The sequence below is a fragment of the Camelus dromedarius genome, chromosome 2, assembly GCF_036321535.1.
Source record: "Camelus dromedarius isolate mCamDro1 chromosome 2, mCamDro1.pat, whole genome shotgun sequence".
Classification (NCBI taxonomy): Eukaryota; Metazoa; Chordata; class Mammalia; order Artiodactyla; family Camelidae; genus Camelus; species Camelus dromedarius.
In genome coordinates, this window is record NC_087437.1 from 72,931,512 (window position 1) to 72,953,925 (window position 22,414).

General features: G+C 41.9%; 1 protein-coding gene and 1 pseudogene across 1 annotated transcript in view; one reads left to right on the forward strand and one right to left on the reverse strand.

The window, feature by feature from the left end:
• Positions 1-22,414, reverse strand: part of PHLDB2 (pleckstrin homology like domain family B member 2) — a 208,185-nt gene that overhangs the window by 172,785 nt on the left and 12,986 nt on the right. The gene's annotated exons all lie outside the window — the stretch shown is intronic.
• Positions 2,398-4,393, forward strand: LOC116147157 (ubiquitin-conjugating enzyme E2 S-like; annotated as a pseudogene).

Sequence of the window (22,414 nt, forward strand, 5' to 3'; positions counted from 1 at the left end):
CTTCACTAGCAGATACAGCTTTCACTCGCAAGCAGCCCTGTCTTCATAGAGGACTCATTTTCTCAGAACTTCTGTGACGAATGCTGCTGTCTTCTCCCAAAGCCCTTCTGTCTGGGCTTCCCGTATGTCCGCGTGGGACTGACTCTCGGCTTGCCTTTCTGTCGTCTCTTTTTTATGCTGTGTGGTGGCTCTTCCTCTTTTGGCTCTTAAACTGTGCACACTTTTCCAAATTTTCTTAGCTTGACTATAAGCTTTTTTAGGCTAAGAATCTGTCTTATTTCCTTAGCAACATACAAGCATATCTTGTTTACTTATGCTTCACAGATACAATGTGGGTTTTTTTGTTTTTGTTTTGTTTTGTTTTTTTAATAAAATGAAGGTTTGTGGCAACCCTGTGTTAAGCAAGTCTCTCAGTGCCATTTTTCCAACATTTGCTCACTTTGGATATCTGTGTCATGTCTGGGGTATTCAAACCCTCCACCAATAAAAAGATTATAACTTGCTGAAGGCTCAGATGATGGTTAGCATTTTTTAGTAATACAGTATTTTTAAATTAATGTACGTACATTTTTTGGAGACATAACGCATACTCTAGGCTACAATATAGTGTAAATGTAACCTTTACATGCACTGGGAAACCAAAAAAACAGAAAAAAAGTCATGTGACTTGTTTCATTGTAATATTCACTTTATTTTGGTGGTCTGGAACCAAACCCGTAATATCTCCAAGACTTAAATGTCTTCAGCCTCTTTGGACAGAATGTATTTCTCTCTTCTTTTCCTGAGAAAGACCAGGAAGGAGCAAGCACAATAATTACCGCTGGCTCCAGGGCCAGTTGCCAAACCTAAAGGAAACGCATACTGTTAAATTTCCCCACGGCCGAGGCCAGGTGAAGTTCGTGTGCAACATCCAGGGTGAACCGTGACTACTTTACACTCTTACACTGACCTGGATTCTTCAAGTTCCACATCCAGGTGGATGAATCATTACAAATCCCTTCCTTCACATCTTTCAGTTTCTAAGTTAAGTTGCAGTTGATTCAGTATTTTGGTAAAGAAAGAGTCACCCTCAGGAAGGTGGACTTTTGGGGGATGCTGATGGGAGATCCCCACTGGATCAACCTGGAGGGTGAGACATAACTGTAGGAATGTGCACTCAGATAGGAATTTAATATTTGGCATGTAAAATAGATATCAGAGCCTATAAATCAGAGATACTTTGGAAATATGTTACAAGAGTAGAAAGGGACTTCCCATACATTGAAATGTTGTCCTATGGGCCGTACTAAAGAAAGACTTTGCTTTTCTATCTTCCTTTTCCTGTTTCCTCTCCTCCCCCCCCCCTAGTCCCACTTAATTGACTAACAGAGACTTAGACTAGGACTCTGCAAAGTTTACATAATAAAGGGGATTCTTGCCCAGATCCATTTGTACTCCAACTGTATAGGTAATTCCCCAGTCCACAATTAAATAACACCAGATCTTCAAGAACACCGTCTCAAATAGCAGTTCTCAGGATTCCTCATTCTAGTTACTCACAAGCGTCAGCCCAGGAGCTTGCTCTGTGCTGGACACTATGCTTAAAGATCTCCTGCCTTTGGCATTGCTTTGGGGGAGCTCACTCTCTCTGAAAAAGAGCTAAATGCATTCCAAAACTTGCACCAGCGGCTCTGAGAATTCTGGGCTAATTTTACAGCAAAGCAGTGAGGTGTATTTAAACATCTTAATTGAGAAATGAGTGCCCATTTTCATAAACTCAACACAGATTCTGGGCAACAAAGTGTAAACATAAATGCAGTTGTAGAAAAATATAAGAATGCTGCTGATTTATACACTAAAGAAAAGCATATTTAAAATAATTATTCTCTGGATAGAACCTCAAGCCAAAATTTCATTATATCCCGTTCTATAATTACATTTCTGGGTCATTCTACTCAACTTTCCTTTTTATTTAACCTTCCAAATAAACCAGATTCCATGCACGTGAATTGCATGACATTTAAAAAATGTACAATTAGAGGACTATCTGGGAGAGGCTGCCAAAAACCTGGATTAGCTATCGTGGGGAGTTTCCAAAGTCCTCTTCTAACATCGTTTCTGCTATCAGAGTGCTTGGGGCTGCATCCAATTCAGATCACACCTTCAGCACCCATACTCTGCATCTTCCCACTCTTCATGACTCACTCAGTACATGCCCTTCTATGATTCTCTTCCATGGTTACTCACCTTTTTAATCCATGGAGAGAAACTGTCTCGACTAACTACATTAGACCAGGCTTCTTGAGGTTTTTTTTCTAAGGGTGTGGACCAGCCAGGCACCTGGCAAAATGATAGGTCAAGTCATCTCCCTTTGATCTGTCTGCTCTTTGCTTTCATTTATAAATGATGAAGATGATGATGACGACGACGACGACGACGATGATGATGATATCTACTAATAAGGTTATAAGGAAGTTGACACGTCTGTAAAGTCACCAGAGCAGCGCCCTGCAATAGTCATTTTTCGATAACTGATACCTATGGTTGTCAACATTATTAGCAATTCTTATGATAAAGCTCTTTTACTGTCTTTAAATCACACATAATACTATTAAATATAAATATCTGAATTTGGCTCCCCTGTTTCTGCAACTCATTCCTTGTGGGGTGTCTCTCACATCAGACACAGGTGGAAACCAATGCATTGAAAGTATTTTCTTGTTTCAGGGCCATCGTGTTTGGTTTCTCAGCAGCACAGAGGCTTGGCAAGCAGGGGACTGAAGCCACACCCGAGCTGTGGAGTTGATAAAAGAGCTGGATAATGAAAATATTTCTCTTAGGGCTGGGTTTGGCAAGACCCTCTGTTTAAATTAAAAACACCATGATGTTTGGGTCCAGTAAACTGAATGTTCTTTGCAATAAAGAGAAGTTAACATGATAAAGAATGTGCCAGAGTTAGGATATACACATGACTAGAATTATTTCAGGTCAACTTTATTTCAGCTTTTTGGGGGGAAGAAAACAGGAAAAAAAAAAAAAAAAACCATGAAAACCAGCCCAAGCCCCGCAGCAGTGCCCTTTCCCAGGACCCTGTGTTTCTTCTCACATTTCTAGTCCTGGCACTTCTTCAGTCAGCACATCTCGAACCAGATGTGCCAAGACACTGGGTGCTTTCATCTCCAGCATTTTCCTGTCTGATCTCCATCAGTTTCCTGGACCTAGAGTGTTGATTGGCCCCAGAACTTGTGATCAAACTCATTTGCTTCCTTCTGACTTTATCAATTTCCTAAACCACTAAACCATCCCTGAAGTGTCACTCGTCAGAGGGTAACTCTGCAGCCTCACAGCATGTTTGGAGAAGCACCCGGTGGGAAATGCATTTCTAGAGCTCAGCAGCCAGATGCCTCTCAGCGTCTCCCAGAGCCCCCCTGAGAGCTCTGAGAGCGCTCAGAAGGGAGGGAGGGGAGACAGCCAGGAAGGCACTCCCCCAGGCACTGGCTTTCTCTTCTCTCCTGAGTCTGCAGTCCCTGTGCACTCGGAGAAGCAATGTGCAAAGGGCCTCACCATCAAGGTGCCATCAACAGTTGTTCCTAGACCTTGGCTAAACTGAGGGGTCACTTTCCTACTGAATACAGTCAGCCCTCCGTATCTGCGGGTTCCTCATTGGAGGATTCAAACAACCCTGGGTCAGAAGCATTCGGAAAAAATTCCAGAAAGTTTCAAAAAGCAAACTTGAATTTGCCAGGCACCAGTAAGTATTTACATAGTATTTACATTGCAGTAGGTATTGTAAGTAATCTAGAGATGATTTAAAGTCTACAAGAAGGTGTGCGTACCTTATGTGCAAATACCACACTATTTTATAAAAGGAGCTTGAGCCACCCGAGGGGACCGCATATGCCAGAGGCTTGTTCCGCATGAAATTTCTGCTGGGGAAGGCCTTTTCTACCTCCCCACTCAAGGATCCTGACCAAGATCTTTCACCCAAGTGTGGACGCCAATGGTAAGATCTGTGTCAACGTGCTCAAGAGGGACTGGACAGCTGAGCTGGGAATGTGGCATGTGTTGATGACCATCAAGTGCCTGCTGATCCACCCTAACCCCAAGTCGCTGCCTGCTCTTGGAGGGCGTTGAGGGGTACCCCTCCAGCTGCGCCTGCACGCAGAGATCCATGGGCTTGCAGGTGGGCTCAGAAGCTGGAGGGCTGAGGGCCAGCGTGGCTGCAGCCTCCTGCACCCACCCCATGGCCCTTGGGGGCCAGTGAGGGGCCAGGGGTCCCATGGCCAAGAAGCACGCAGGCAAGTGAGGTAAGAAGCTGGCAGCAAAGGGAAATAAGGACAAGAAGCGGGCCTTGAGGGAGTGTAGTGGGCTCTCATCCATCCCTCCCTCCCTCTCCCACACTCCCCCCACCTGACCCCAACTCTGTCTCTAAATTATTTAAATTATGACTGGGGTGGGGAAGGGCACAGGGTTACTGGGACCTGAATGTGTTTTTCTAAATAAATTTGGAAAAGAAAAAAAAAAAAGGTTATGTGCAAATACCACACCACTGTATCAAAGGAACTTGAGCAGCCTGAAGGACACAATGGATGAAAATATTCCTGGAACCAATCTTTCCACGGATACCTAGGGATGACTGGATATATAAACTACACTAAACATTATTTTCACTTTTTTTCTCTACTTAGGCCCGTTTGGCTCCTTCTGGCTACCCTATCCACTGTTAAGCATAGCTTTTCCACTGAGGAGTGAACAGAGGGTGGATAATCAAATTTCTGACTCAAGAGATGGTGGTGGCAGCATTTGTAATGAAACCCTACTGGTTTTTGTTTTTGTTTGGTTTTCGTTTTTTAATTTTGTATTGAAGTGTAGTTGATTTACAATGTTAGTTTCAGGTGTACAGCAATGTGATTCAGTTATACATATACACACACATATATGCATTTTCTTTTTAGATTCTTTTCCATGAAACGCTACTGTTGTAGGATATTAGGGATAAAGCTAAAGATCCAACAAGACCTGGCCTGATATTAAACCTGTTCTGCAATAAATCTCAGTAACTTACTAACAACAAGCAGAAACCCTTTGCTTTGCTAATTTTCTGATAAGGAAAGCAGCTAGGTTTATTTATTTACGCAACAAAGGTTTATTAAGCAGGCACTCTGCCAGGCAAGAGATATATAAAGGCATAAAAATAATAAGCTCTTGTCTCTGACTGAAGGAGAAATTCAGGTAAACAGTTCATGATAATCCAATGGTACATAAGATCTTCGAAGTGCAGCAGAAAACATCAGGGTGCAGAAACACATTTTGCAAAGATACCAGGAGTCAAGAAAAACCCTATCTAAAATCCAGCTTTCTAGAAAGGCTGATTTTATCAGTCCTCGAGGGACCCTCAAGTACATACTGGGACCCGTATGCACAGAACCCTGGGCTGTCCTCGTGTGCATTTGGGTCACACTGTGGAGCTCATACTTTAATGTGCATGGAAGGCACCTGGGAAACTTGATAAAAATGAGATTCCTGAGTTCCCACGCCAAGAATTTCTGATTATGTTGGTTTGGAGCAGAGCCTGGGGCACCGTTAATTTTATTTAACAAGATTTGCTGGTGTTTGGGCTAAAAGTAGTTCTCGGACTATACTGAGAATAACACTGTCAGAGCATTGAACTTCCTGCTGTCTTCTTATATCAAGGACTCATCTCGGACCTTTACAAATTTAAGTCTTGTAGTGAAAAAAAAATAGCTTCTTACCTGTTTACTGCATTGTTTGCTTCTATGCTTAAACCCAGGAAAAATATGCTGGGAATCAGAAGCATTTGGTTTGCATGAGTGGGATGAAGAGAGGAGGGCTCCTTGGCCTCATCCAAGAGCTCTCATCTCTCTGCATTCCTCATACACCCCACCCCCCTCCAGGGGAGCAGACCTGTGGGGCTGTGGAGGGAGTGTGTGGGGAGGGGCTCTGGGAGGTGTTTCATTTATGAAATCCTGTCTTTCCCTGAAGTATGTGTATATACAAGGCAAATAGTTCTCAGGGTAGAGGTAAGCCCTTTGATGAAGAAAGCTACCCTGGATGTTCTCTGGAGGGAACTTTTACCTGTGAATTTGAACCAAGAAAAATGCTAACTTAAATGAAAAAGAGATGTTAGACTTGGCTGGGTTCCTGGCACAAACTTTATAAGAAGCATGTCATTCCCAGTGTCGAGCTAGGACCAGGCTGATCTAATCGCCCATCAGCCCACAGAACAGACAGCAGACGGAGCTCTAAAAAGCTTTCCAGCTTTGAGGTTAACCCACCGACACAGACACCTGCATTCTTCATCACTTATATGCTACACCCTTTCATGGGTTTACTCTTCTACCTCTTTTCTTCCTTCTAATCCTTCTCTTTTCCCCTCCCTCCCTTAAAAAAAAAAACTTTCTTTTACTATAAAGATAATTTATTTTTAAAAAAATCTATCAGAAGTATTGAATTAAATCCTTTTGAAAATACAACTTGTAGAAATTTCCAGTATCATATTGGAAAAGACTTTCTTCTGACCAGGGTCTCCTTTTAATAATAATAATAATAAATAATTAATAAGTAATAATAATGTAGATTTTGAGCCTTTTAAAGTATATTTATTGTTCTTGGCAATGTGAATAGTTCAAATAAGAGAGAAGTACTGAATTCTTGTGATGATGGTGGCCTTTGTTAGTAGAGCATTTATCTTTTTTCAGGGATGAGGGTATCTGATACCAAATTCAAAGGGTCATTTGTTAAAATGCACAAAGTTAAAAAAAAACACTTAACATGAAAGAAAAATTATCTTTATAAAAAAGATGGCTAATCATTATGTTTGAGGCAGGTAAAACCAAATTCAAGGATGACTTTTGGGATTAGGAGATGTTTTCTGAGGAGAAACGTTTCCTTTCTGTTATGAACTGAATTATATTCCCCCAAAGGTGTTGAATTCCCAGCACCTGTGGTGTAGGTGATTATTTGGAAATAGGTTCTTTGCAGATGGTCAAGTTAAGATGAGGTTATTAAGGTGTACCCTAATCCAGTGTGACTGATGTCACTATAAAAGGGGGCCTGTGGACACAGAGACAGACATGCACCTGGGGAGAATGCCATGGGAAGACGAGGAAGAAATCAGGATGATGCACCGTAGGCCAAGGAACACGAAAGATTAGCAGCAAACCCCTGGAAGCCAAGGAGATAGGCATGGAAAAGATTCTTCCTCAACCCTCAGAAGGAACCAATCTGCCTAAACCTTGATCTTGAAAATCTAGCCTCCAGAAATGTGAGACAAAATTTCTGTTGTTTAAGCCACCCAGTCTGTGATCCTTGGTTACAGTAGCCATAACAAACGGATACATTTACCTCACACAGCATCTTCTTCCTCAAGGCCCTGGATTGCCAAGACCCTGGTCTGAATGGGTTGAGCTGTTCCAGAACTGCCATCAAAAAAAGATCTCCGCACACAGGTGTGTGATGGGCCCTGCAGGAAGGTTCTGGGTGCCTTGAGGCTGTTGGGCTCCGTTTCTTTGCTCACCCACACCAAGCCCCCTTGCCAACCTTTGCCCTGGCTTACTGGATTTGTGTCAATAACTGTTTGATCTCTTGGCTCTAGGTGCTCAGATCCTTGACTGGCCCACTGGGACCAGGAGTTTTATTATTGCCTCCCTTTGCTTTTCTTCCAGGAGGCGCCTCACAGCATATACTGGCAAGTTCCTGGATTGAGATGTCAGATTTTTACTAGGTTTCCAATTCTATCTTTGTGATGTAAGAACCATGTAATATTGGCAAGTCACTTTGTATCTCTGAATAAGTTTTCCCATTTGTGAAATGGGTACAGTAACATAAGTTCTGTCATAGTAGTCCTATAATAGCATAAGCTAAAGTATTTTGTACACTGTACCCTGGGTTTTTTTAGTCTTATAACCTGTTGTGTGTGTGTGCGTGCGCGCACACGCGCGCAAGCATAAGTGTGCTGAGCGAAAATAATTGTTATTTCTGGGGAAAAAATAGTATTAAAGTCATAGAATCTCAGAGGACAGCCACTTAATTTGCATTAAAATAGTAACAGATAAATGTCGAACTAAATTCATAGTCTTACTAATTGGTAATCACTAAGGAAAAGGATTCCCAAATATATACACACACTGGGAAAACAGGAGAAAAAATAATGAGCAAACAAAGATCTAAATACTTCTGAGGGATGACAAATGTTTCCTCAGACAGAGTTTCTACATCCCAAAGGAGACTGGTATCTGGAAAAAAACATTGATGATGTAATGAGAACCTTTCCCAGAGGAAGCACCTTCTACTGAGGAAAACATAAGCCTCTGGTTGCAACCAGTGATTTTCAACTGTGTGGCTCTGGTCTGTCTTTCTCATTACCTCAGTTTTCCGCTTATGAATTGATGATTCTTCTTCTTTCTCTAAAATACTATATAGGAATACTGAAAAGTGAGGTAAGTTCTGTAAAATTCTATAAGAGGCTAAAAAAAAATAAAATAACTAGAATTCAGTCATAGATTTCATGGGTTAATTTATCTTTATCTTCTAAACTGCTGAGATACTGTGGCAATCACTAGTCAAACAGACCCAACCCGGCAGTGTTCTTAATCTCTGTCTCTGTAAACATCTGTGTTTCATCAGTTTACATCCATCTGCCCAAACACTTACTGGAACAGAGCAGCTAAGGATCATACAGCTTCGAGATGGAATGAAACACAGGGGGTTGATGGGAAACATACTAAAGCAGCAGGCTGTGGACAGCATTGCTCATCCAGAATCCTAAGAGTCTACCATCAGTTTCCACAAGTGCATTTTTCAGCCTGGGACATCCCGGAGATGAGGAATCCCATTCTTTAACATCCTTGCCCCTGATGTTGAACATGCCTCAGTGCCATTGGCACTTTGGCTTTTATTGGGAATATATTGATAGGACTCCAACAAAATCTTAATTGAGAGCTACAAAATGTTCAAATTGGGGAAAGGCAAATGATGAATAGTTGATTGGCAGTGGCTCGTGAGATAAAAGAGCTTGTCTTTATCATCTCGGGGATGTCGGAATATGGGGAGGACAGCTTAGCTGAGCAAGGATTTGGACTGAAGTGAAAATATTTATTTGGGCATTGGGCTCCCTCCTAGGCTGCTGGCCCTAAGAATTTGGACTGGTTTCCCCATCCTCCTTTCAGCCTAGGTGCTTGGTTGAGGCACTTCAAGGGAACACGTTTTTCTCTCTTCCATAGGCTGAGCCATATCCAAACACGTAGGGCTTCACACACAGGATTGAGATCACTTCTGCACCAAACAAGTCCCGCCCATGGGGTTACTGATGAGTGTGCTCTTAGGTCATAAGTAAAAGTCTTGTTACATGTGGATCTTCACTAACAATTTCCATCTGGCAACACTCACGGGTCAGAGGTGAAAGGGAGGCAGCCGTTCACTGAAGGCATTGTTTTCATTGGTTTGGAATTAAAGACTCAAGAAATCGCTCCTTGGCTGCCAGAGGGCTCCTTGGGTGTTTGTGAATCTCTTCCTCTGGCGAAAATGTGAGTGGGAGTTGGTTCCATGGTATGTTGAAGCATTCCAGACATGAACCGACGTATTGTCTCAGAGGAGCTCTGCACGTAGGCCCAGCTGGACAATGCAAAAGAGAAGCTGGCAAGGCAGAGCAAACTCTAGGAATGTAGGTGGTTTGGGGCGATGAGGGTTTGCAGGAAGACATTTAAATCCCCGGCAGTTGTATGGACCTTTATTCGGCATAGGTCCCTTAACATTGCTGTGGTGGTGATTCATGTATTTGTGGCTAGAGCAGAGGGTGCGGGCGGGGGGCTGACTGGCCAGCTGATGGGTGGACAGGCAGCTCTCCAGAGTTCCCCAACTGCCCCTGAATCCTTGTGGCTGATGAGTTCCATAGTTTTCATTCATGGGTTAGGGCTTGGTCTAAAAGAAGGAAGGGTCCTGTTTAGGCCATCTTTAATTTTTTTTTAACTTTATTTTTTATTTTTTGGGGGTGGGGGAGGTAATTAGGTACGTATGTATGTATGTCTGTATATGGAGGTACTGGGGATTGAACCCAGGAACTTGTGCATGCTAAGCATGCACTCTACCACTGAGCTATACCTGCCTCCCCCACCCCCTGCAAGGTCACCTTTTTAACACCAGAGCTCTCACCAACTGCCTCTTTCATTGTTTTCCTCTGAAGATGCATCATAACCTTAGTCTTTGGTTTACAGAAGATAATAACCTGACTTCAGTGAAAAAAACATTTGTTACGAGCTATGTATATGCAGGTAACTCAGCCACTGAATCCAGGTTGACTCAAAGGGATTTTACATTAAAATCTCTTCATTCTCCTCAACATGTGGCATCATTTCCTGATTCTGCTCCATGCAGAAATTCTGTTGTATTCCTGCAACTCGGTTCCAGTCAAAATCTAAATGAGATTATCTGCCTAGACACTACGCAAATTACTAACACAACTTCTTTCCCTAAGCCCTTGCTAACAGGGGAAAATGGGCCCACCTGCAGCTCTCTACTCTTGCTTTTTCCTAATTGTCTTTCAGGCACTCCCCGTCAGGTCAATCATCTCTCCTTCTGATTCTTCTTTTCAAATTTACCTTCCTGTCCTCATCCTTTAGCATATCCCACCAGCTCTTCCCAAATCCCACTGCTTCCCCATACAACCCGACTCATAGATCTTTCAGTCTGGAGCTTAGAAAATCAAGCCTAAGTCATTCCAAAATTACCATGTCTACAGGCAAGTCAGTGGCCGTATTTTTTAAAAATGATATTTTGGAAAACAGCAGCTACAACAAAACTTATTTCCCATTGCTGGTGAAACCCATGGGTCTGTGACAATAGCTAAGGATAGAGCTGGTAAGAATGGAATCAATGATTTGTTGAGATTTCACTAAGTGCCAGGCACAGATTGAGCACTTTATGTAAAATATCTCATTTAATCTCACAACAATTAAATGTAGTCACAATTATTCTCCTCATTTTCAGATAAGGAAAATACATTTCTTATGCTTCCCCAAACTAGAAAGTCGTAGAGTGATTTAAACCCTGGATTGCAGGAATTTAAAACCAATCAACCAACCAAATCAACCAACAAACAAATCAAAACCAAAAATCTCTCTGCTTATAGTGAATATGGCTGTTTCTGATTCTGAGTTATGTCACCAGAAATATTTGATTTGCTAGTTTGGCAGCAACAATCTACAAGAGGTATACTTAGTGGAATGTAGCAGAATGAAAATGTTTACAGGTACCTTTTCGCTGGCATGAGAGGTTCAGAGCAGGAGATCCCAGAATTACAAGGAGTTGTGTTCACCCAGAGTTGAACACAGCTCCCCTCTGCTTGTCTTTTGATGCATCAAGTTCTGGGGCAAAGAACACCTTCATAGACCCGGGAAAATCCCTTGACCTTTTTGTACACGGATCCCCTATCTCAAATCAGAGGTGACTGCTACTCTCAATCTGACCGGAGCAACGAGACAGGGACTTTGAGGCCAGATGCCTTAGTGAGGTGACCTTCTCAGTTGATACAATGCATGTGAAGGGACACTTCTGCTTCAGTTCTCCAAGGATATCTGTGCCCTTGCAGACCCCAGTGCCTAGTAAGAGCCCAGTATGGGTTTATCAAATAAATGAATGCCTCGTCCTAGTTTATGCCAAGTCAGGAAAATACTGCAATACAGGCTGGAATAGTTTACATTTGGTGAGCACTTTTTAGAGCAGGTATTAAGTGGGGAGTCTTCAGACACTCTGTGAACCCTGAAATTACATGAAAGATGTTGTATCTACATGTGGGAATTTCCATGAAGCTCTTTAGCATTTATCACATTTTAAAGAAGGTCCTTGAACCAAATTATTTAAGAATCACTGCTTCCTGGTTTACAAAGCAGTTACGCTTCATTATTACTATTATTATTTGATCTGTACAGCAGTGCGATGAGAAAAACATAATGATCCTTAATTTACAGAAGAAAAAAATGTGAAATTGAGAAAGATGACACTGGTGTTAAATTTAAAAGCCTGGTGTTCTGATTCCAGACTTCTGTTTTTTTCCATTTGCAGTGTTTGTGTGTGCATGCGCACGCGCAGGGGGAAAAAACAGCAACGATGCAATGTTAAAGTGGATTCCACTTAACTGATTGGAGGTGGGCTTTTTTCCCTCTCAAGATTCAGAGTGGATCCATGCATTCCCGCCCACCTATCAGCTTTAATTCTCAGGGAGCTGGCTCTGGTCAGCACAACTCTTATGTCTCCATAGATTGCCAAACCCAGCAGAGTAGTTTAAGAACCAGGAAAGAAGATACATCACCATTTACTTTTGAGCCTTATCTTCTTTATATATAGAACAGACTTTACAATACCACCTACTCTGACCTGAATACATTTCTCTCTCCTTTAAAAGGCAGCTGAAAGCATAAGTGATTTCTCGATGGCCTTTCCTGGATGCTTTGTTCTGCCTGACATCTGGCACTCATTTCCGCATCGGAAAACCGAGGGCCTTAGGACCAGATAGCTTTGTGGACAGTTTCTAGCTCTAAAGAGCTCTTTCTATAATCTTATTGTGGAAGAAGTGAGTAAGGTGGGGGAAGGGAAGTATAAAAGCACAAAACCAGCCGCTTGGTTAGGGTTCCTGGAATTATAACTTCGCATTATCTCCCTGCACCGGTGTTGGGTTCATCCATTTTTTCCTCGGCGCACCTTGCGCGCCAACATCACGCCTTTCTCCCGCATCTTCAGGAAACCCGTTAGTCACATTAAGGCGCTCCAAACAAAGGTGCTGGAGGAGGGAGCCCAGGGCGAAGAGGCTTCGCGCCTGCGCTTCCCCTCACTCTCCTTCCGTGAGAACCGAGTTTATAAAAAGCTAACTCTCCTTGGAAGCCATTGCCGGAAATTGTTTTTTCCTCTTGATAAAGGGTAAATGGGAACTGCGCTGGCTTGTTCCCCTGGGGCACTGGGCGGTGTCGGCCTGATGACCTGTGTAGGCCTCTCAACTCTCGGAAAACTCTCCGCATCGGTGATTCTACAACTCCCCTGGATTATATCACCTGGGGATTAGTACGTTCTCACTAAGCGAGGATAAATGAAGGCTTGGAAGACAAAGTTGGACTGATGAAAAGTAAGGGGAAGGGGAGTTGGGTAGAGCCCAAGTCCGAGCAAGTGAGCTTGATTTCCTGTGCTTTGGGATTGGAGCTACCCTGGCGCACAACTCCAGGAGGCGCCCATTCTCTTGTATGCTCTGCTAAAGGCACCCCTTGGAGCACAGTTTTAATACGATGTGGTAGGAGTAGTGCCCGCTGGAATTGCGCAAGGCAGCTGTCCTGCTTGTGTTGCCTCAAGTATCTTCATTTCATAACACAAAAGGTCACATCTGCTGGAGGTCAGGGGAGCACTGTCATCATAGTTTCCTTATGAAATCTGGCAAGATCCCATATCAATATGCCTAGTCTGGGACAAAAATGGGGTTGATAAAGAAGGGAGGCTGGTTTGGGGTTAGGGGTGATGAGTAATTTATAAATCCAGACAGCTAACCAAGTTTACCACCAGAGACAGAAAAATTTACAAAAGACTATTTACCCTGCCTTCTTTGACTACATATATGTGTTGTAAGAATCTTAGATGTTGGAATGATTTTAGTCAGTTGTATTAAGCAGGGTGGTTGTAAGTGGTTTCAGCAGTTAGTGGGTTTCTTTGTTTATGCGACCAGTTTACCATATAATAACCACTATTCCCTGGCTGCCGACCATTGGCCAACTGCTTCCCAAACATGACTTCACTGAATCTTCCCAGTGACTCTATCAGGTAGATGTTATTATCTTTATTTTATAAACAAAATTGGATTTCAGAGAGGCTTATAACTTGCCCAAGGTCATACAACTTAAGCAGCAAAGTCAGGGGTCATATCAAGTCTATCTGATTCCAAAGTTGTGCCGTTACCAGAACCCCAAACTGCTTCCTATTTAGGCATTATTTTTTTTTAGCAAATATAGCCATAACTGTTCCTTTCCTTGCAGTAGAAGTAGTAACAGTAATCATAGCAACATATGTGGAGCTTATTATGTGCCCAGAACTCTCCTAAACACTTAATAATTTATGACATAACTCATCCCTTGTCAAATCTTACAGTGGAGGGTCAAGCCCCACTTATGGATGAAGAAATGACGACACGGAGAGGTTGAGAAACCGGCCCAGAGCTACCCGGCTAGCTGGTAAGGGGAGGAGCTGGGAACCAAAGCCAGAAGGTTGGGTCCAGAGCCCGTGCAGTACACGGAGAGCTGAGCAGGCTGTCAAAGAGGTAAGTCACTCAGTGACTTATCAGAAAACCTATTGTACTTTCGGCCTGCTCCAGGCTCGCATCAGACAGTGTTTGTGAAGGGTTGGTGCTCTAGGAGAGACGAATGCGAGTGAGTCAATGAGTGAAACCTCTAAGTCCTTGGTTTCCGTTGCTTGCTTGGCCAGCATACCCAGTTTCAAGCAAGATCATAAATCTAAAGGCAGCCATGCTCTCCTGTCTTTCCTCGGGGGTGCCTGGGGGAGTGCTGGGTGAGGGGCACAGGAGAAGAAGATGGGCTAGCACAGGGATGTTCCTGCATCAAAAGAGCGGGCAATTTAACTTTTTCAGAAAAGTGGGCACTGGGAAGTGAGGCTTTTTTTTTGCACATGAAGTCATAGTTTAACTTAAACCAAAAAAAAAAAAAAATACTTGAGAGTCTGCAGGGATCAGAGCTGGTTATTGTGTTACAGAAATTTTCCATTTCAGACACAAACTACACATAGCAGTACGTGGGCCAGAAAAGGCAGGCAGAGTCTCCAGGAGGGCCTGAAGAAATAATACACCTCCTCCTTTAATCCTGAGGAGTGTGGCTAGGTTCTCGGGGAGGGCTGTCCAGAAGGTCTGGACCAGATCACACTTAGACGTCTGCGATTAGAAGGATGCTCATGGCAGCGACATCATGGGGCATGACTTCAGGGAGCTCCTGAAAATGCCCTGGGGCAAAACAGTTTCTCGGTGATGCAGTTTCCAATGTCTGAAGATGAGACAAACACTTCAAAGCTTGTTGAGAATAGTAAAAATGGTGTGATAATGGTTTAATAATGCTACTTACAGTATTGTTAAACAATGCTTATTGCCAGCATTGCTAGCATTTAGTGAGGCCTTGTTCCTGAGCCACTGTGTTAAAGCTCTCTAAACATCTCATTTAATCCTTCCAACTCTGTGAGATCACTGGTATTAGTTTTCTGGTTTTATATTTGAGGAAACTGCAGTTTAGAAAAGCTAAGTAACTGACTTGAACAAGCTTATCACCTGAAGTGGTGAACTCGGGTCTCAAATTTAAGTCTAGTCTGGGAGTGATGAACTCATACCTTATCCTGCCTCCCCAAGGACAGGCTGGCCCTGACCCATCGGCTCTGGTCCTGAGCTGAACCTGGCAGGCAGGATAGAGACATCAGTTCATTGACAGTGTGTTCCTTTGACCTCTCATCCTATTATTATTTCTTTTTTTCAGCAGTGCCCCTTTCAGGTTAACATGGAAGCACCTGTTTTTCAGAAATGTTAGGCTGGTTTTCCAGGTAAATAAACTAGTCTTGGCCCCTCAGGTACCAATTCTGAAACAGGTATTACCTAGAGCAGGGGTTCTTATAGTTCAGTATCCCCAACCAGCCTCATCAGTATCACCGGAAACACAAGAAATGTGAACTTTCTGCCCCTGGCCAGATCTGCTGAATCAGAAACTCTGAGGGTGGGGCTCAGTAATCGTGTTTTAACAAACCCACAAGCTGATTTTGATGCGGCTAAAGTTTGAGAAACACTGGCCCTGGGGTAGACAAAGGAGAGAGTTAAATCAAGAATAGAGGTCTATGATTTTTAACAGCTGCTAGTGACTCATTCTTCCGAGTCACTCCCTTCTGGATTTCTGTCCTTTTTAGGATGAAGGATTTGCTCGCATCCCATCGTGTGTGATAAATTTCATCAACAACGTCCATTCCTTTCTGAATCGATGTGCTTGAGGAGACGCTGAGCTTTATCCACCCCCATGTGTAGGCATAGCCTGTCTGTTTTTGGAACCACTTGCTCATTTTCCATTCCAGATAATTAGCTTCAAGTTACTGTTATGCAGAAGAGAAAAATAAGGTTTAACAGAACTGTGGTTCTAGGTTGAATTGAACAATTGCATATTTGGGGTTGGAGTCTCCAAATGTGCTTAGTTTTAAAGGTTCCCAATAGTGTTACCAGCCAAGTGTGCCCTCTCCCCCTCTCTCCTCCTGACCCTGCCTGAGATTCGTAACAGAGGGTGAAGCAACTAAAGCTGAACATGGGGAAAATCACTGCTTCAGGTTTGTAATGTAAGTTCTGACTCAGACTTTGCCTCCCAGGCTCACCGGTCCCACCAGTTTTCTCAATGGGAAAACTAAACTGAACGCACATCGCAGAAACAAGAAAATGTGAAAGGTTTTCTCTCTAGTTCCTTCTCCAGAGAGCAGTATAAAATGGGTCCCCAGTCCAACACAAATCTGCCGTTTAATACCTGTGTAAATATAACTTTTAGTAAAAATGACTCCAAGACTGCTCGTTGGCTACAAAAGCCTTGTTACCTGAGATACTGCTTTTCCTAATTGAAAAATAGTGGGAAATTTTATTGAGCTTTGCCAGAAAATGGAAATGATGGTTGATGTGACCTGTATTAGCATCTGAGGTTGAAGGACATTTTCCTTGTCTCAACCAAAATTCACTGACACTTAGGTCTGGTTTGAAGGGTCTCTGGAGCCCATCTTACACCTCCAAATAAAATCAAATAAGAATTTTTAAAATGTGAGCATGGTTTCTGTTTCTGGAAACTGTTTTTAAATTTCAAAAGAGCTTCCCTCAGCACTTTCTGTTGTTATCTGGTCTTATTTTAATTCACTGCAGACATACTGAAGAATTCAGTCATGAGTGTGGGTTAGCAATGTGCAAATGAAGGCAAGATGTGTTATGATTATTAACCCTGACCTAGTGGAAGTGGAGACTGCCTAGCAATGTCTGTCCTGAGATGCTTTTGCTGACGTGTTGTGGCTACAGCCTAAATCCAACAAGGGAGAGTGACAAAACTGGGACTTCCTCTGCCCTTCCCTGGTTGACAGAGACCCCAAGTTCTCTGCCCCCAAAGACCATTGTGTTACAAATTGCATGTTGTGGCTGTATGAGCCAATAATAAATATTTCATCTCAATATAAGATTTTGAATACAAATTTTGGAGAGAGATAAATCCAAGTCCAATATGTGTGCCTTAGGACAAGTAACTTAACGTCTTTGAAAATAAGTTTCCTTAGCTATAAATTAAGGATAAAAATATCCTTGCTATGAAGTATGATTCGGATAACGTCCAATGTTGGCATTTAGTAGCCGTTATTTTTTTGCCGTCTTAAACTCAGTTGGTTCAAACAGTAAATTTACATGCTAAAACAAATAGTCCCTGCCTAAACACACACACACACACACACACACACACACACACACACACACACGTGAGACATATAATAGAGAAACAGATATGTAAAATTACTTTTTTACTCCATCATCTTTGAAAAGCAGTGAGTTTCCTCTTTTCTTTCTTTCCTTGAAGTTCACAGTGAGCTCTACAGACTTACTCCTGGCTTCCTGAGTGATGCTTACAGGCTAAATATGGCCCCCAGGCCCCACATTGATAAGACCCAACAGCAAATTGCAGGTTGCTGTGTCTGTCTCTCTGGCATCGAGTAGATTATAAAACCAAGTACGTGGTTTCATCATGGTTGTTTACTCACCCCTCCTATGGATTCGATCTTATGCAAAATGTCATGTCATGGATTATTCAAGCTATACTCAGCAGAAATGCATTTGGAGAATATTGTTAGAAAAGAATTTCATGACAAGTTGATGTGTCTAATAAACCCTGATTCTGGTATTTAAAATATAGCTTTCAAATTTCAAGAAATAAACTCTTCATGCCATAACACTATTATTTCTATTTTTCTTGTCAATCAACTTATGAAGGCACTTCACAAATTCAGTACTAAAAAAGTGAGGAGTCTGTAGGGAAAGAGAATGGTAGAATTTTAGAATGTATTAGGATTTGAGTACAGGCATTTCTTTGGTTAAAAAAAAATGTATATACATGCAAACACATTAAACTTTAGAAATTCCCACTGACCAGAGGAATGCGGCGAGAACCAGGGCATGAATGAGGGGGGCTGGCGGAGAATGATTAGGTCATCTTCTCCGTCCTGCCACAGGGAGATTATCCCCCATATGGTAGTTTATGTTTCTGTGGTTTGCTGAGGGCTTGGGCTAGTTTTAAATAATTTTCTTCAAGTTTCTCTAAGCCAGTTTAAAATTATTTTGTGAACTAGTCATTCTATCACATGCTTTAGCAAAATCTACCACAATCTAATAAGCATCTGGCTATGTTCTCCGAGCTGCAGCTTTGAGTCTCCTTTTCTTAAATTTCAACTTTCTACCTCACTGCTGCAAAATCTCTTTACCTCCTTGATGTTTAAATGTTTCCCAGGCACTGAGTGTTTCGACCGAGCCAGTCTTGCTACACAATCCACAAAAGATTAAGATTCATGGTCTGTGTCTTCAGACTGATGTTTCACAAAGTGGATTGGACATAAGGTGGTAATAGATGGGACATGAAAGTTTGAGGGTTATAGCTTACTTTGTTCTTTGCTTCATTTTTAATTCAGTTGCAAGGTCTTTCTTGAGGGTCTATTATGTAAAAGACAGTGGCCCACAACTCTTTGGTCCTGGACCTTACACGAGTTTTCTCCCCCGCTCCACCCCAAGGGCACTACTATTTGTCTTATACACATGCGCGTGCGCGCGCACACACACGCTCACATATACATCTTTGTCTCCATCTGCTTTCTCCTCCTCCTTCTTCTTTTTACATTTGGCTATTTGTTTAATGTTTTACTTTCTGAGATCACAAGGAAGGCTTAGAACAGTTTTTCCTAAATTTCCCAGTTGAAAATAATCACCTTAGGCCTGAAAAACAAGTAAACAAAAAAACAAAGTTTCTTGGGCCCTCTGAGCCAGTTTAAAATTATTTTTTAAATATAAGTTAAAGAGGGCTCATACATTCCTTGGCACCTATGATTCAATAGGACTGAGGAAAAGAGCTGGAAATTTATTTTTAGGAGGCTTCTCCTATGATTCTTTTTAACAGGTAAGTCTGGGAAGCCCTGGGGTAGGAGGTGATCCCCTTGGTCACTTCCAGCTTAGCAGATTGCTCCTCAGACAGTCCCGGTGACTTTTCTCAGGGGTCTCAGTTGACAAATTCCATCAACTCTGTCTCTAACCTCTGGCCCTGAAGCATTCTTACCTCCTGAACTTCCCTAACAGCTGTGTGTATAATTCAGCAGGTACTCACGCACTAACTTCTTCAATGCCTCAAAACTTTATTTAAATCTTTAATTACATTTTACTGTTCCACACTTTTTCATCTTGCCCTCTGAGACTATGGTAGACTCCTTAAGAGGAGGGGCCACATTTTATATATTTCTGTTTACTCTTCATTTGTATTCACACAATGCTTTGGGCTCAAATGAATGAGGTTTTGTTTTTACTTTAATTTTCCCTTTAAATACGAATATCTTGCTGCACTGGTAAAGAGTATGTCTTTTCGTTTCATATATCAAGAGGCATACATACGATTTGGGAACCCTAGTTTTAATCTAGCTGCTGCAGCTGTTAGGTACTCATATAACCCCCTAATCCTTTATAAAAACTTAATCGGACAGCTGTCTTGATAATATGCAGTTTCAATAACAGCCTCTGTTGAGGAAAATAATATCCCATTGTAGTAAGTCTCACAGATTGATGATGTTTCCTTGCAAAAAAAAAAAAAAAAAAAAAAAAAAAAAAGTCTAATGGACAGGCTTTCCCTAAGCAGAGATTCAAGCTACAAGCTGAAAAGAAAGTCACCTTTAATTTCTACTGTGAGATGGAAGTGTATTCTTTGGATTTAGCAACTATCGGTATCTTTGTTATATTAATGGTTTAATTACACTGCTTCACCCTCGTGGAACAGCTCTGTTAAGTACTTTCAACAAGGACTCTATTGTTAAAGCAAAACAGCTCTTTCATTTGAGCCATTAACATTGCAGAGGGAGAAATGAAAAATACCCCGGCAGCATATTTTTCAGTTCAGCTGCAACTTTTTCAGCCTAATCACCAAGAAGCCTCTCCAAGGCAGTGCCTGTTTATATAGCAGTTTGATCTGGATCCTTGTAAAATTAACATAGGTTGACAAATTAAATTGAACACCACCACCCTCCAGGATGTTGTGAATGTAAAGGAGAGACTAAAACAAATATTGGGAATGTTATTGTAATAGAGCAGGGTGAGGTCAGACCCACTGAAACATACAAATCTTGCTTATGAATATAATTTAGTACAAAGAATATCAACCAACAGTTGGTATTAATTGTTTTTAACAAATATGTACCTACATCATCTTTCATACATCACCAAACCAGATGTGTTTGCTTCCCCACAGATTTTTTTTTTAAAGGAGGTTCTGGGGATTGAACCTACGACCTCGTGCGTGCTAAGCATGAACTCTACCACTGAGCTGTACCCACTCCCCCATCACAAAATTTTTTTTACCAGAATTTACCAGAGACATCTACTGAGTTTTGGAGTTAAGCAGTTCAGTGGGTTCCTGCTATCCCAGTTTAAAGTCACCTTCAAGAATTCATAAAATTAGCATCTTACATTGCTTGTAGTTAATTGGATTAGAACATTCCGTCTCTCTGAATTTATCCCTACAATGGAGTTTTTAAAATGAAAGAAACTCACAGGGAATCTGAAACTTATGTCCCAGTAGAATTTAACAGTAAAGACTCCTTAGATTTGTCCAGGTTTATTTAGGAGTACAAATAAGAAGACTCTAAAATTTTAGATGAGAAACTTGTGTTTAAAGTCTGACTTTGAAAGAAATAGAAAATATATATCATGTAAATGTAACCAATCAGACATAAATATCCTTATTTGCAAACTGCTCAATTTAATGAGAGAGGAGGTGACAGTAAAGGTAGGCTGCCCTGGCAGAACCTCAGATCACCACATGAAGCAGACTTTCCTTGTGTTTGCCCACCCTGCCTCCTGTGTCAGGGAATCCCAGTAAGGAGACCCGGGCCCAAAGGGCCAGATGTTTCCTTCTTTAGTTTATGGGCAGCTCAGGCTACCAGCTACATCTGCCTGAGTCTCTGTGTCTTCATTGAGGAATGCAAATGTCCAAAGGGCCCTTAGAATTTATGGTCAGTGCCTCTGACGGAGGGTAGAGTCCAGGTGTGGCTGGTGGGACCATAGCTGGTGTACGTGGTGACAATGCCAGCGTCAGCATCTTGAACAGACCATCAGTCCTGGGGTGCCATCTTGGCCCTGCTTTGCCTCTTCTATTTCCTTCCTACACTTCTCTCCACCCTTCCTAGCCATTGGGTGAACTATCTGACACATTCCCAATAAGTTCCTTTTCTGCTTAAGGCTTCAGAATTAGTGTTTGTTTGTGGAACTGAGAACCCTGACTATAAGACTGAGGTTTAATTCCAGAAATTTGGGACCAGAAACTCGAGTGTATCCACATGTCCTCAGGTGATCAGGACCTGGGGGGCTGTGACTCTCACAAGAAACTGAGATTAGTGTGACTAATTTTATTTAGATAAACTTTTCCTCACTCCAAATAAGATTTGAGATTACAAAGAAAGATGCAATCTAAAAAGATTAAAATAAATAGTAGAAAGAAATAGGAGGAAGTAAAAATAAAGATCTTGGCACACGAATCAGATTGCTAAATGTATTACTTTATAAGGAGATATGGAACTCGTGGGCAAATGAGAACACTCAGTTCAACCGGTCCTCACATTCCCTTCCCTGCAGGAGAGGCTTCCTGGGAAGCCAAAGCAGTCAGAAGTTTCTGTGGGGAGGATGATGGATATGGACTCTAAGCAACGAAAACTCAGCTATCTTTAGGAGTGTCACCAAATAACGGTCCCCAGGCTCCTCTGCCCTGGCATTGCTGCGGGTGATGAGTTCTTGCTTTTGGCTCTGCAGTGTTCTTTAAGTCTTTTCTTTTAAAATGTAAATATATTTGGAAAAGATAATACATTAAGTCATTTACTTTAGCAAGATATTTCCCAAACTTCACTCATTCATGTGGTGTCTTCACAACCCTGCCATGTTCACATACTATCTTTTTTTAACTGTGTTTCTATTTTTATTCTATTACATATCTGTACTATATTTCCTTTTTTACACCTAAGTACCTACAGACCATTGTTCTAAATAACATACATGAATGTGAAAGTGTGCTATGCTACATCTCTTTAATACTCATGGAAATAAACTTGTAGTATTAAAATGATTGTCCATCATCATCTTGCCTGATGCAGAAAGTTT